At 46.8% G+C, this 13,762-nt stretch overlaps 1 protein-coding gene across 9 annotated transcripts in view; it reads right to left on the reverse strand.

Moving 5' to 3' along the window:
• Nucleotides 1-11,257, reverse strand: part of C5H11orf24 (chromosome 5 C11orf24 homolog) — a 30,960-nt gene extending 19,703 nt beyond the window's left edge. For 2 of the 9 annotated variants that reach the window (XM_066997965.1, XM_066997960.1), the window contains exons 1-4: nt 11,141-11,257; nt 10,005-10,127; nt 8,793-8,897; nt 2,767-2,857 (exon numbers count right to left, since the gene is read on the reverse strand). The gene's annotated coding sequence lies outside the window, so the exon portion shown is untranslated. Of the gene's footprint in view, nt 1-2,766; nt 2,858-5,003; nt 5,023-8,792; nt 8,898-10,004; nt 10,128-11,140 lie in introns of those variants that run through there. The other 7 variants (XM_066997964.1, XM_066997959.1, XM_066997961.1 and 4 more) reach the window with 6 other exon arrangements.
• Between the last annotated feature and the right edge of the window lie 2,505 nt (nt 11,258-13,762).

A 13,762-nucleotide genomic window follows, 5' to 3' on the forward strand; every position in this document is an offset into this window, starting at 1 on the left:
TCAAAGCAAGTTTAGGATCCTCAGAACTACACATCAGACAAGTCCACCACACAGGATGGACATCAGCTGGCTGCTGGGGCCTCCACCCACAAACCCAACCTTGCCCTCTTGGCAACTCTTGCTCCTGCTAAAGGCTGTTTAGCTAGGCATGAAGCAGCCCTGAATCACACCCGTAAACTGGGCAGGTTGAGAGCCAAGCGCACAAAGTGAATTGGCACCAGCTCAGATTTCCTTGACTCAGTACAATGTGATTTGTGGTAAACCAAGATCTGCCCCATAAACAACAAAGTCATCCATACAGAAGGACAGGAACCTCAGAGTGATAACATATGCCCTGGCAGAAGGAAGAGCTACAGCCATGAAAAGATAAGCCCTTCCCAATTGTCAGAATTTTTAGCCTGCAGGGTGAGAGGGATGCTTTCACTCACTCTCACAAGCAAGTTACTTTAGGCTTTCTTCCCAATCTGGTACGGAATTGCTTCAAAAACCTATCACTATTCTTTTAAGATATTATATATCCCAAGACAAAGGTAACTGTCTACACGTTTGAAGCTTCTTGTTTGCTTCTTAAATCATCCAGAAACCTTGAAGTTTGCAGAGAAGATCAGAGAAAGCTCTGGAGGCATCTTTTAAGCAAACACATGGGTCAGAGGGCCAGCAGTCTTCTTTTCAGGTTCCCTCTCTGCTGTGGGTCAGTTCATTGCAGAACCCTCATCTCTTCTCAGTATTTGAGGGAAAATGGCCCTTTGTGGAAGGCTGTGGCTGTCTTAGTAAGAAGCTGAAAGCAAACTCCCAGCTTGTTCCTGGTAATGCCAATCCTCACCACCAGAAGGCAAAAAGGCAGAGAAGGTTGGTTCCCTGAGCCTTAAAATATTGTTGGACCAAGGCACTATGAAGGAAGGTCACAACCAATACCAACCTCCCACCTTTGTCAGCAACTGGAGGGCATCAGGCTTCAGCAGCGTGAATCTCAAACTTCCAAGCATAAACAAACAAGAAACAGAGTGAACGCTTCCACTGCCTGTGGGGCAACAGCCCTCAGGCTCTTGCAGCTCTCCTCTGTCATTCCAAAGTTAATGTTTGAACAAACAGAAGTCAGCCCCGTGCCCAGCATGCAGAACTAACTCAAACTATACTACAACAAGCTAGACTGAGCTCTGACACTTAACTTCTTTAAAAGATGTACTTTGGCATTTCACACAGAATCCTGTCTTTAGGCTTACGTGAAATGAACCAACAGAGCAAATCTTAACATCAAATCTCAACAAGGATCAAACCCTACAAAAACCTGTCAAGGTACTAAAAAAGGTGAATTTTCTTTCAATGCAGAAAGGACTGGACAAGATTCAAACTGGGACACTGAGAAACCTCTTTGAAACCAGAAGCTGTGACCAAGTTGCATGTCCTGTTGCGTAGCATGGCTAGCCTGCACCTAAAGAGAGCAATGACCCTTAGCCATCAACAACAAAATATTTGCATAAGTGGTACATTTAGCCAAAGCATGAACTAACCTGAAAACTCATCTCTAAGCTTGATGACAAAGCCATCTTGTGAAACTCTCGTCTCTTCCTCCTGTCCTCTACCCCCTGCGCCAGGCCCTGCTCAGGCAAACACCACTCAAGTGCCACGTGAAGTTATCGCAAACCATCTGGGTCAGACACGGCCTCCCTTCCTCTCAAACCACAGTTCCCTTTCTGTAATGGGCAAACAGCACACCAAAATGCTATTTAACTACACCCTGAGGGAGTTAAATTTGCCTTCAAGAAATTGATTCACCTGCAGTGCAGGAATGAAAAAAACAATTCAGGCGATATTTATTCTGGCCATTTAGGAGATAAATGACACTGTTATATCAGACCCCTTATCATTTGCAGGAAGTACATAAATTATCCTAATGTCAGTAACCATGAAGACTTCAAAAAGCACCACGAGAACAGGGGTTCTCCATCAGAAGAGGCTCCACCCCACATTCAGGGTCCTAATTCAGAGTAATGATGCCAGAGACACATAAAAGCTACAGCAGGGCAGGGAAACACCACCAGCCCTGCCAGCTGCATCTAGAGTTAAGTATGCAAGCATCCATGGGAGGATTTAACAAAGCTATTATAACAACTCGTATTCCTGAGAGCTGGTATGTCACTGAATAGTCAAGTAACCAGTACTTTTAGCTTTCAGTGCAAGGATCTTCACAAGTGTGGAGAAATTAAAGGTTTCCTCTGCCCTAGAAAGAAGTGATCATCTCCACCAGCTTCTCCACAAAAAAAAAAAAAAAAAAATCAAGCTTCTTTCTCAGCACTCAGTTTCTGCAGCATCCAAGCCACTTTACAGGAGTGCACTTAGATTTCAATTGCCTGGAATTGTATTGTCAGGTAAATCTGCCCAAGCAGATAATGTAGCAGAAAAAGAACCCTACAGTGAGGATTAGATGTTCACACCTTATTTTTTGTTCATATGACAGTCATCTCAGAAAGAATTAGGTTTCAAATCTTGCTTACCAAATCCTCTAGCACTGATAGGCAAAGACAGGAAACTCTTTCCACATACTAATGCCTGTAACATTAAAGAAACTGTAACCACTTCAACTGCATGCCCACCATTTAGTCTTTGATTCTTAGAGCTGCTGCACACTTCCTCCATTTCCCTCTAGCAATAACCTTCCTGGAGACAAGAGAAAAAGTGAACCAAGTCATTAACAACAGAGCCTGCACTGCACCTCTGCAGGGCAAAAATCAGAAGTGAACACGGGACCTTTTTGCAAGCGCTCACCTGTACACAGGACTTCAGCCACTGATGTCTTCAGCAGGAGCAAAGCAGATGTACTAACGACAGGTCAGGGGCATGCAGCGTTTTACTGGAACTGTATAAAGAAATAAAACTGTTAGCTTTAAGCTGGCATTACAAACTCTTTCCAAGCTACTGTAACAAAAGCCATTTACAGGGGCAGAAGTACACTGGTGGAAACAGTCAAGTTTCCTGATAGCATTCTTGCTAATATCTTTTATTTGTGTCTAACAACATGATTTGTACATTAGTTTGCCAAGATAGAAAGCAAACTGTTTACACTCAGTTCTAACATCTTTGTTCACTTAGTTTCTTCACCTCAACCTTGCTATCAGGGTGGCAACAGAGGTAAAGTACACACACAGGCACATTAAAACCACCTGTGGTCTCCTGCACCATCTCTTACATGTCTAATAAATTACTAAAATAAATTTGTGCATGATTTTTGTTTCACAAATTCTCTCCTTCATCCAGATATCCTTTACAAAGATGAATCATTGCCATTGGACATATGAAGTATGTTCACTGGATGGCACTCACTGTATGTTGAGCAGCAGCAACTGTAAATGTGAATGCTTGAGTGCACTGTGAGATATACCTCATGAATCACAATCTTGGAGCACATACTTCAAATGCAGAAGGAACCTCTGCTGATTTCAGTACTGCTCTGTAAATAAATGGATTTGCCCCAAGACATGCAATAAGCTAAGAGCTCGTTTAGCACAAGGATTTGCAGTTCTCAGTCAGCTCCCAGAGGACCACTTACTTGCCCACTCCACAGTTTGCATTACATCTGTTTCCAGTTTCAGAGGGGTCAGAGACCAAGCGTAGAACACACAACACAGAAAGAACAGCTTGGTGTATCGAAAACCTGCAGCTGCAAGGCAGAGGAAAAACAATCTCTCCCCTGCCAAGCGTTTTCTATTTTATTCTAAAATTCTTTCATTCAGATATTCCTTCTGAGGATGGTGTTGTGGAAGAAACTATACACCTCACTCATATAAGAGAAGCAGCAATGTATTTACTGATACGTTGCAAAGCTTACTTGTAAATAAGACAGTGACTTAAGATTCAAGACCGCAAAATGCACTCGATTAAGAGGTAAGGAGCCTCCATGTGGCTGTATCCACTCCTAGCCCCAGGCTTGTTCAATGGTTTATGTCTAAGGATTAGATGTGCACAAAGATATAATCTTAGTGAAGCCTGCAAAGTTTAGCAAGCTATTAATCACTTACCAAGGATCTGTTGTGGTAAGGAATCTAGCAAGGAATAAGGGATACAGCAAGCTTAACCTGAGAGGCATCCCTACGCAAGAGGAGATCCTGTCATGCAACCAGCTGCCCTGCAGAAATGCTCCAAGGGCTCTTGGCCTGCTCACTATTTATGGGGTAAGAGAGTTCTTTTATCAAAGCCTCTTCAGGTCCAAGAGTGACAGAAACACTCATGAAGATTCACATAAATTACTGTGAAATCCTAGTGACAACATCATTTTTGTAGATCAGTTGGGACAGTTTTAGAAACAAGAGGACATAACCTTAGAGAAAATTAGTCTCAGAAGGAAAAACCCTGGATCAGCACAGCTGAGAAAAGCATTAAAAAGTTTACAGCAACACCTTCTGTTCATTAACAATTAGACTAGCATCCAGAAGACCTTTTGTAAAGATTTAGGAAGTAAATGGGGATGCTCTTTGCTCTGACACTGGGAATTTGACCTTATCACTAGATGCTTCTCGACCATCAGACACTCCCATCCTTAACTTGCTGAGTAAGTAAATCTCCTGTTTGTTGTTTGGGGGGAAAAAAAAAGTTTATTCCATGACATTTTCCAACACGCTCTCCTTTTTGATTAGATATAGGAACTGAAGTGCAAATGCTCCTGCCAGTGTAACTTCTGTCGGAGGGGGAAGGTGTTTAACTCTTCCAGCAAAAGGATAAGCTGATGATGTCAGCTTTGCTGACACACATACAGCAGCTTAACCTTTGTAACGCATAGCAGGCCGTAATGCAACAGGGCATCAGTTCAAAAGAGCGCAGTGGAGGTAAGAGAGACCAAGCCTCCCTTATCTCACTGGGCGGAACAGGAGGCATGAGAAGACAACAGCCTTCTGTAGATCCTATAGCTATAGGAGGAAGTGGTCAGAGCTGGAAACGCAAATCAATCCAGTCTCTTCACATCCACCTTAGTGCCTGGGTCTACTTTTCATATGAGAGTGTATACATACCAAGTGTCATTAAGGGCATTCCAGGAACGAGTAGAAGTACCTGCTGCAGAGTTTGTCTATTCTGAAGAGAGGGAAAGGGAGTGTTCTCATAATGTTCTTTACATACTTATACAGATAAAAAATAGTCAAGAGTTAGATTCAGAGGAAAATGTACATTGAGAAATGAGGAAAGGAAGAGTACACAGATAGCACAAATGCCTTACACAGTCTCCTTTCCAATTAATGGCTTACTTGATTTTAAATAGATCCCCTGTATTTCCCTTCAACCTGTTTGCATTCATAGCATTAGGTCCTTTTATTCCCTGTTCTTCAGCATATTCCCAGTTCACAAATAGGTACAAATTTTGTCCTCGCTCATCTGGACACACACAGTTCCTGCTAACTTCAACCAATTCTCCCTCTCCTGATGGACTTGTTTCACACCCATTCCAGATGGCGTGAAAAAAAAATCATTTTAAGGGTAGAAACTTACCAGGCGAACACTTAACTATGACTTGCTGTCAGAAGTTTTGGGGCCTTTAGGGGTAGCAAAATCCAATAAAAGCCTGGATACAGAAGGACTACAGCTGAAAGCGCAGAAAAAAAAATGTATGAAGAATTACTGTATGCAACCAGAGCCATATTCCTGAGACTGTCAAAGCATTTGCACAGAGATGGATGAGCAGAGAGGTTTATCCTGCTTTTTAATACAGAGAAGCCCGACAAAGAAAGATAGAGAAGACGACTCACCAAAAGAACATGCTTAATCCTATTAAAATTAATGAGATTTCAGCCTGGTCTCCATGTACAAGTTGTATTGGGAATTTTACTTAAGTGGATTTAAACACAGATTTAGTTAAAGTGGTGCAAATTCTCCCCAAGCTCAATAAACATAAACCCAGCACAAATACACGTGCAAAATTCAACGAGAATATTCATCCATTTCACCAAATTGTTTTTCTCCCTACTTTTTTTTTAAAAAAAAGCAAACTTAAAACCCTTGCACCTCCTCCTCTGTCTGAAGTGCATGCTCAAGTGTTTTGCTGAACTACTGCATAACGCAGTTGTCCAGGCTGAGCACCAATTCCATTGGCGCTTAGGGAAGGCAATCCCAATGATCTTTTCCTCCATTTCCTCCTTTCCACTGGTACAAGGATGCATCTTCCACCTACCCAGCTAGGCAAACGTTTGTGGTTGTGCTTCATACTACACAGCAATCTACCTAAAGGACTCAGCGAGGCCTACAGCCCCTTTCTGCCCAACTCTGCCTGCATGCACAAAGAAATAGCCCTGATCTCAAAGAAGTTAAAGCAGACACAGGCCTATCCATATGGCTAGGGAACGAAGGAAGGATTTTGCTGAAAAGATGAAGTGACCTGACTTGCTGAGCTCTTCAGCACGAGGACTGAGCTCAAAATCCACACTGCTTGTGCTCGGCCCTCAGCTCCTTCCTTCATACCACCTTTTCCTACAAGAAAAGGTAACAAGTGCCCCAATGTGCTTTCCAAACAGTTGGCAAGTTATCACTTGAACTTGTAGGAAAGGACATGATGGAAAATCCGGGCTCGGTCTGTCTTTTGTCGCAGGGACAGCACATTATGCGAAGTGAGACGAGCTCTCCCACCACAGCAACGCAGTCCCTGCAGAGGCGGCCGGAGCTGTGCCACAGGAGCCTGTTCCAGCCCCGTCCCGTCTGATGACACGCAGCAGCTCAGTGTCACCACAGCGACACCCCCGCTCCTCAGCGCTGGAATTCAAGATCTGATCCTGGAGGCAAAGCCCACAACAGCAGAGAAAAAACAGAGGTAGTGGAAGACTGCCAGAAGTGTTGGCACCTACGCTGACTGACATTCGAAACTGACTGGAGGAAACCTCACTTCAGTGATAATCAGGGTAACGACACAGCAGAGCCATCAGCTACACGCAGGGTTTCCACAAATAAGCCTACAGACCTGAAGCAGCAAGGAACCCAGACAGCACAAGCAGCTAAGCGTTCACCCCTCTCTCCACACCAGCGAGGCAAGCGGGTGGTTTCACTGAGCTGTAAAACCCACTTACTTCCACAGTTCTTGTCGCTTGCTCGTGTTGGTAGAGCCTGGATTAACTGTTCACAGGAACACACAGTAATGGAAAGAAGGAAAAGAAGAGACAAGTGTTTTGAAGGCGGTTATTTTGTTCTAACCCAGCCCACCGTGCCACCAAACAACAGCACCAAAGGGGCTGGGAGCTGAGATTCAGAAACCTGAAATCTCAGCGTTTCACCGGGAAGCCACGTTCTGGCTAGTGAAAGGCACGCTGATGACACAGCCAAGACCTGAGGCCATAACTTCATAAATCAAAGAAAAAGTCACCCTGAAACCCTCACATCCCTGCAAGATGGGGACCCTGCACCACGCTGCAAGGAGACAGCTCCCAATCCAGGAAACGACAACCTACTGCAGGCACCCTGGGGCCTTACCTCTGTGACAACCTTCTTGGATTGCCAGCAGCAAGAGCTAGAGGAACCGTGAATGACACTTCCAAAGCACACTTAAGCTTCTGCCTGCATTCATTTTCAGCATCACTACTGTCCCTGCAGCTCCAGCAACATCCTTACACCCCAGCTGTCAAGCTCAGCAGATTCACAAGCTCCATGAATTTTTCCGAGTCGAATTCACAGAGAAGGAATGAATGCTTGCAGACTGCATGCAGTCCAAAACAGGCTCAAGGAATACAGCAGTTTATTTCAGAGGACTTCTTGGCCTCCCAGTCAACAAGGTCAACAGCTCTTTGGGAGTAATTCGAAATCCAAGTTTACTGGGTAACGTTGACAGTACAGGTATAACAAAGGGTTACACCTTGAGGACAGGCTGGAAGCCAGGAAGGGAAGCAACCTCACTAAGCTAAGAGCACACAGCATCAGAAAGCATCTAGCAGAAGTACAATGCTCTCCCAGTCCTTCAGCTGGTGAGTCAGTGTCCCATCTCAGCACCAGAAGACAAAGCACACTGGCTGCTCAGTCCTGGCAGCCTGGCTAGAAGACACGAACATCAACATTTGCCCCCACACACTACCCACACAGTACTGAGTCAGATTTCTCCAACAGAATTACCTCCCCTTGACTCCATTTTTGTGGTTTAGAGAGTCACAGATCTTAAGGGTAGGAGGGAAAGAAAATAAAAGCCACAAAGATCCCCCAGTTCAGCTTCCTGTGCAGCATAAGCCATAGAATTTCATCCAGTAGTTCCCCTGCAGAGGGGAGCTATCTCACCTACCACACAAATGAACTTTGCACCAGCTACGTGTTAATACCATGAACATCTTTCAGAAAGGCATCTGATCTTGATTTAAGCACTTCAAAGGACAAACAGTCAGCTGGTGTGGATTGCCACTGCTCTGCAAGGCAGCTGTAACAATTCACTGCAGCTGAGGATCTGCACGCAAGCATTGGTGAATCGTCTGCTTTTTCCTTCAGCTTTCCTATTGCATAATTGTTCTTGCTATTAGGAGCGTGTATCAAATGTAAAGTACCAATTAAAGGGGAAGGATAAATTAAACCAGACACGAGCAGTGTCTGAACATGCTTACGTGTGGGGTCCAGCTCCAAGAGCAGGCCTCCAAGCCAGAAACAGGTCAGAGCAGAAGGATTTGAGCATGGCTGTTCCCCACACCCACGCAGGCAATGTCAAAGATCTCCATATGGAGATTGGGACCGGGAAAGAAACACGTGCAAGACACCCACCCATTGATGCAACCGCTCTGAACAGTACAGCACCACTCCACGCCTAGAGCACACACACCAACCAAGATGAAGCAGCAAAAACAACGCACCCGCTCCTCTGGTTTGTGGGTGCACAGCTGAGTAACAAGTTCATTCCTCCTGCTTCCTCATCATTTTTCACTTCAGCATGCTGGCATAAACTCCGGCTGGACCTGCTTTATGGTGCTTTCGATTTATAAAACTGTGGTTCAAGCACAGATAACGCTACCCAGAACACATGCTAGGTTAATGCTATGCATCAGAGCACAGGCAGCTGTCAGCGGAAGCGTGCACTAAAAGCCTCACGGAGAAAAGTTTTACCCAAGCCTTTAAAAAAAAACACAGCAAGACAAGAAACTTGATGCAAATCAATTCTGCGCAGTTTCTTCAGGCAAAGTTTTGGATGTTTCCAGCACGCACTGCTTAAAACAAACGTCTCCGCTCTTTAATATCCCTGCAACGTTGTCCCTTGAAAATTTAGTCAGTCATATACCCTGATAAGTCAGCTACCACATTTAAACAAGCACCTACCCTGTAATCCAGGGTATGCAGCCAGAGCCTTTAAGCACATTATCAGGCCTTCAGCATGGGCATTTTTCATCACTGAAGCTTGAAATTTCGCTTGCAAATTATTTCCATCGCCTCTGATAAGTCTGCACCAGGAGACTCCGTTTAGGAGGCTGGGGCTGCAGGTTGCACAGAGGCTCCAATTAGAATTTCAATAGCAGATAGCCAGATGCAAGGCCTGTTTTCTGGCAGATGATTTTATAAACCCAGCAGGGAATTTACAGCTAAAACAAAAAAATAAAGATGTCTGCAGCTACACGTTAAGAGGCCCGTAGTCCAAACTTTTCCCCAAGGAAGTACAAAAAAGGATATGTGCATATACAAGCATATAAAGTATTTAAACTAGAACCAAGCAGCAAACACGCACAGCAAGTGCATTAACCCATTATAAAGATAATAAAAATGGACAGATCCTTTCTAAATTACCCATTGCCATGTAATGGACTGCATTAACACATACAGTAGTGGATCATTATGATAGGTAAGTAAGATTAATACAGAAATACATGCACTTTTGAGAGAGAGAAACATCAACATGCATCTTAGAGCCCAGTTTTCAAAGCTACTGATCAGCCACAAACCCTCAGAGGCCTAAAGGGCACCAAATACTCAGTATCAGGGAGTTCACTTCGATCAGCAAGGCCGCGGATTAGCTCCAGGCAGGGAGGGTCAGCGTTCCCATGGTGGCTCCTTAGGCAAGCAGTCGGTTAACTCACTTTATCGGGAAGCAGGAGTGCTGTCGCATGACCAAGCCCGGCAGGGATTCATTCAGCTAACACACGGGATGCCAAGGCACCGTACTCAATAGGATCCTGACACGGGATTTTTCTTTGCCAGTCCTACAAGACAAAGTTTGGAGGCAGCAGAGAGGCGAGTTAAGGGATTCACTAAACCCACCAGGGCAAGAACCACTGGAACAGGACATCCCCAGAGGATACTGTCTTTAAGAGCCCGGTCAAAGAACAGGATTTGTTCTTCTTACTGTCTCATGGCAGTGTGCTAACATCGCCCAGGGTACAGTTAAACCTACTGAAAACATTTACTTGGGGTAAACGATGGGGCACAGGATGAAAAACATTTCATTCCTCCACGTGAAGCGGAAAGCCACTTACAAAGGCAATCTGCATTTCATGCAGCCTCCATCGCTTATTCAGACACCAGACTTTTTGTGCGTGCCTGTGACACCGCCAGGAAGTGCCGCAGACCCCGCGTCTTTGAAGGGGTCCATAGGGAAATAAAAGGAGCTGCACGGAACGCCGCCGGTAGCTCTGGGGTGCAGTCAGGGTTATTGAACACGCGCTACCCACACGGCGCTCCTCCCACCCCACGGTTTCTCCGCTGCACAACTTCAGACCCCAGCCCCACGACAGACCCCCTGCCACGACGCCCACCGGGCACCCCGCGGGCACCGGGGGGGGCTTTTCAGAACATCCCCAACCCACCCCACCCCCCCAAAAAAAAAAACAGGTCTCCTGAGGATCACGGGGGGCTGGTCACCTCCCGGTATGGGGCATGCAGCGGCACCGGGTGCTCCCCGTTACCCTCCGCAGCTGGGAACGGGACCGGGACCGGGACCGAGACAAGGGCTGGGGAGGAAGAGCCGGGACCGGGGAGGAAGATAGGAGAGGGGAACCGAGACCGGGAAGGGAAGGAGACGGGGGAAGGGAGAGGAGTGGGGAACCAGGACCGGGGGCAACCGGGAGCTGGGGGAGGGGACGACCCGGCGGAGCCCTCCCGGTACGGCTGCCCGCCCCCTCCCGGTGCCCCGCCGGGCCCCGCTCCGCTCCCCCGTGCCCGCACCGAGCCTACCGCCCCCCCCCCCGGCACTGTCAGCCCGCAGCGGGGCGCTTACCGCGGCGCTGAGCGGGGCGCAGGCGGCGGCCGCACGCCCGGTACCGGCGCGACCCCCGCGGGGCAGGAGCGGAACCGGGCGGCGCCGCGCCCCGCCACGTGCCGCCGCCTCGCCCCGCCCCTCCCGCCCATCGCCGCTCCCCATTGGCCCGCCCGCAGATCGCCCCGCCTCCTCCCGCCTCGGCCACGCCCCCAGCCACGCCCCCCTTCTCTCCTGTCACCCCGGAAACGGCGAGGGGAGGGCGGAAATAGCGTTGCGCGGGGGCTGTGCCCAGTGGAGGGCGGAGGGGCCTGGAGGAGCGTGGTCGTGTCCCTCCGCCCTCTGCGTGAGCGTCGTTTCTCCTCCTGCCCGGCTCCTATTTGCGCACCGGGCAGGGCCACAGACGCCCCTTTCCTCTCAGCACGTGTAAATTACCCCCAGATGCGCACCACACGTTAAGGCGTGCCTGTTTTGTGGAGGTCAGGCTTGTACCCTGGCCCGCTCTTGGCTGAGGAGTTGCAGCCAAAGGGGCAATTTTCTTCCAGTGTGAAAACCCCTGCTGCAAGCTGGGGGGCGGCTGCAGAAGCATCTTTCGGTGTTCTAAATTCATTACCAATACGCCTCCCCCACGTTTTCTGCAAGCAAACATTACAGGAGGCTTTGTGTTGAGTAAAGGAAGGGCGGCTGGGCTGGTTGTGTAAGACTCACAACTGTCTCCGAAAGGAAAAACTAGATAGAAACATGCTCAGGCTAACAGCTCCTTGTTACCCACATCTCAGTAACACACATCCTGCAATAATAAATGGTTATTTTGCCGTTTTTAGTGTTTCTGTCAACGCCAAAGGTTTGCACAACGCCAGTCTGCAGCTGCTTTGGTGTGTTATCAGGGGAAACCCTAGCAGCAGTGGAACTTTGAAGCATTTACACACTGCAGTGTGTACCAGTACGTACAGATACATATTAAATAGGTGTGCCGGAGCAGCATTCTGCAACATGCAGCCAGCTCCACAAAACGACAGAAGGAGCAGAACTTCCTTTAAGCTGTAAGCGCCCATTTTAGATCAAGTACACATTCAGCACGTTTGGGTTATTTCCAGATGGCCCAGAGAAGAGTCTTAAAAAAAAAAAAAAGTGCAGGTGACAACATTGTGCGTACAGGCATAGCCCGTATTGTGAGATGCTTTATATAGTGTTTGTGACATTGAACAGGTGAAACAGGAGCTTTTGCTACCTCAAGTAGGATCTGAGCTGCTACTGCTAATCTGGCCATAGATGAAAGCGATGCTGAAATCATTCACACATGCTGATGTAATTTTAGAACACAGAAATTTGCTTTTAGAAATGAGCAATGAGGAGGAGGAATTTATACCCTAGTCCATCAGATAATTAAAAGTAGACAAAATGCAGAGCCAGACAGAGCTCCACATTAAGGACTCAAAGCGTGTCTGCCTGCATCTGTTGTGTAGATGTATCATTCCATCTTTCATGTAAGATACTGACATCTACTGAAATGCTCCCTCCCCTCCTTTCCAGAGAAGGAGAAAGGGAGGAAGAACCTCTGCTATCCAGGAGAATTAGAAGAGACGGTTGAAAATGGGGGAAGGACTGTGTGCTGTAGAAAAAGGAAATCTGACAGGATCAAGTGCAAAGATGGAGCAAATAATATGAAGCAGGAGGGCTCACACCCCTTGGGTTGGTATGGTGGGGAACAAGCACATTTCTTAAGCAGTCTCAGGAGAAAAAAAAATAAATGAAAATGCACACGGAGAAGCCCAGATGCAGAATGGGAAAATAAAGGTACTAAAGTAAAGCCGTGATCACCTAAACAAAGAGAACGTGATATCATAAACGTGCCCTGTTCACCTCTCTCCCTGTGATGCACGGGGAACATCTGCTGTTCAGGCCCCCAGAGGACATCGTTTTGAAAGGTGTTTAAAGATCTTTGCAACTTTACACGCCTCATGTGAAAAGCTGGGGTGCTAAGACATGCAGGCAATAGGAGGTTTTCATAGAATATAAATGAGGTCTAAGCCACTGTTTATCTTTCAGTTGGTTTGTATTTATTTGAGGTTGTTGAGAGAGTAGAGATTATGGGATGTAATGAAATGGCATCAAAGGGGATTGGGCTGGAGGTGCAGTAAAGGAGATTTTAGGATATTAGTTCAAGCACAAGTGGCTCCAGTACAGTCGAGCTCTGTTCCAGACATTAACCCATGCAGGGTTTTGTGCTGACAGCTAGAGAACAAAAGGCAGGTCTGTGTTTAAAAAATAGTCTCCTTTCCAGAACAGATGGTGGTTGGGATAGCAAATATTTGCTCTTTTGGACTGCTCAAATAAACTTAGCCAGTTGAGGCAATGCAAAGAATAGTCCTTCATCTCTTTCTACATCTAAGAAGGAGTGGACCTACATCTCTTCAAACAGGTGGAAGGTTGAACCTGCCTACCCTACACTGTAAAGTCCCTTTTAGAGCAGTGCCAAGACAAGCTTATGGTCTGCTGGGGGAGAGTAGTCCCTCTAGAGGCACAAGGATCATCCTTCCAACTCTCTGTGTGGCTCCTGCACCAGAGTTTAACTTGTTCTGGGCCATATTCACCTCTGGTATAACTCCAATCAAATTAAGTCAAGAACCTATTTAGCCTGCT

Source organism: Anser cygnoides, chromosome 5 (genome assembly GCF_040182565.1).
Source record: "Anser cygnoides isolate HZ-2024a breed goose chromosome 5, Taihu_goose_T2T_genome, whole genome shotgun sequence".
Classification (NCBI taxonomy): Eukaryota; Metazoa; Chordata; class Aves; order Anseriformes; family Anatidae; genus Anser; species Anser cygnoides.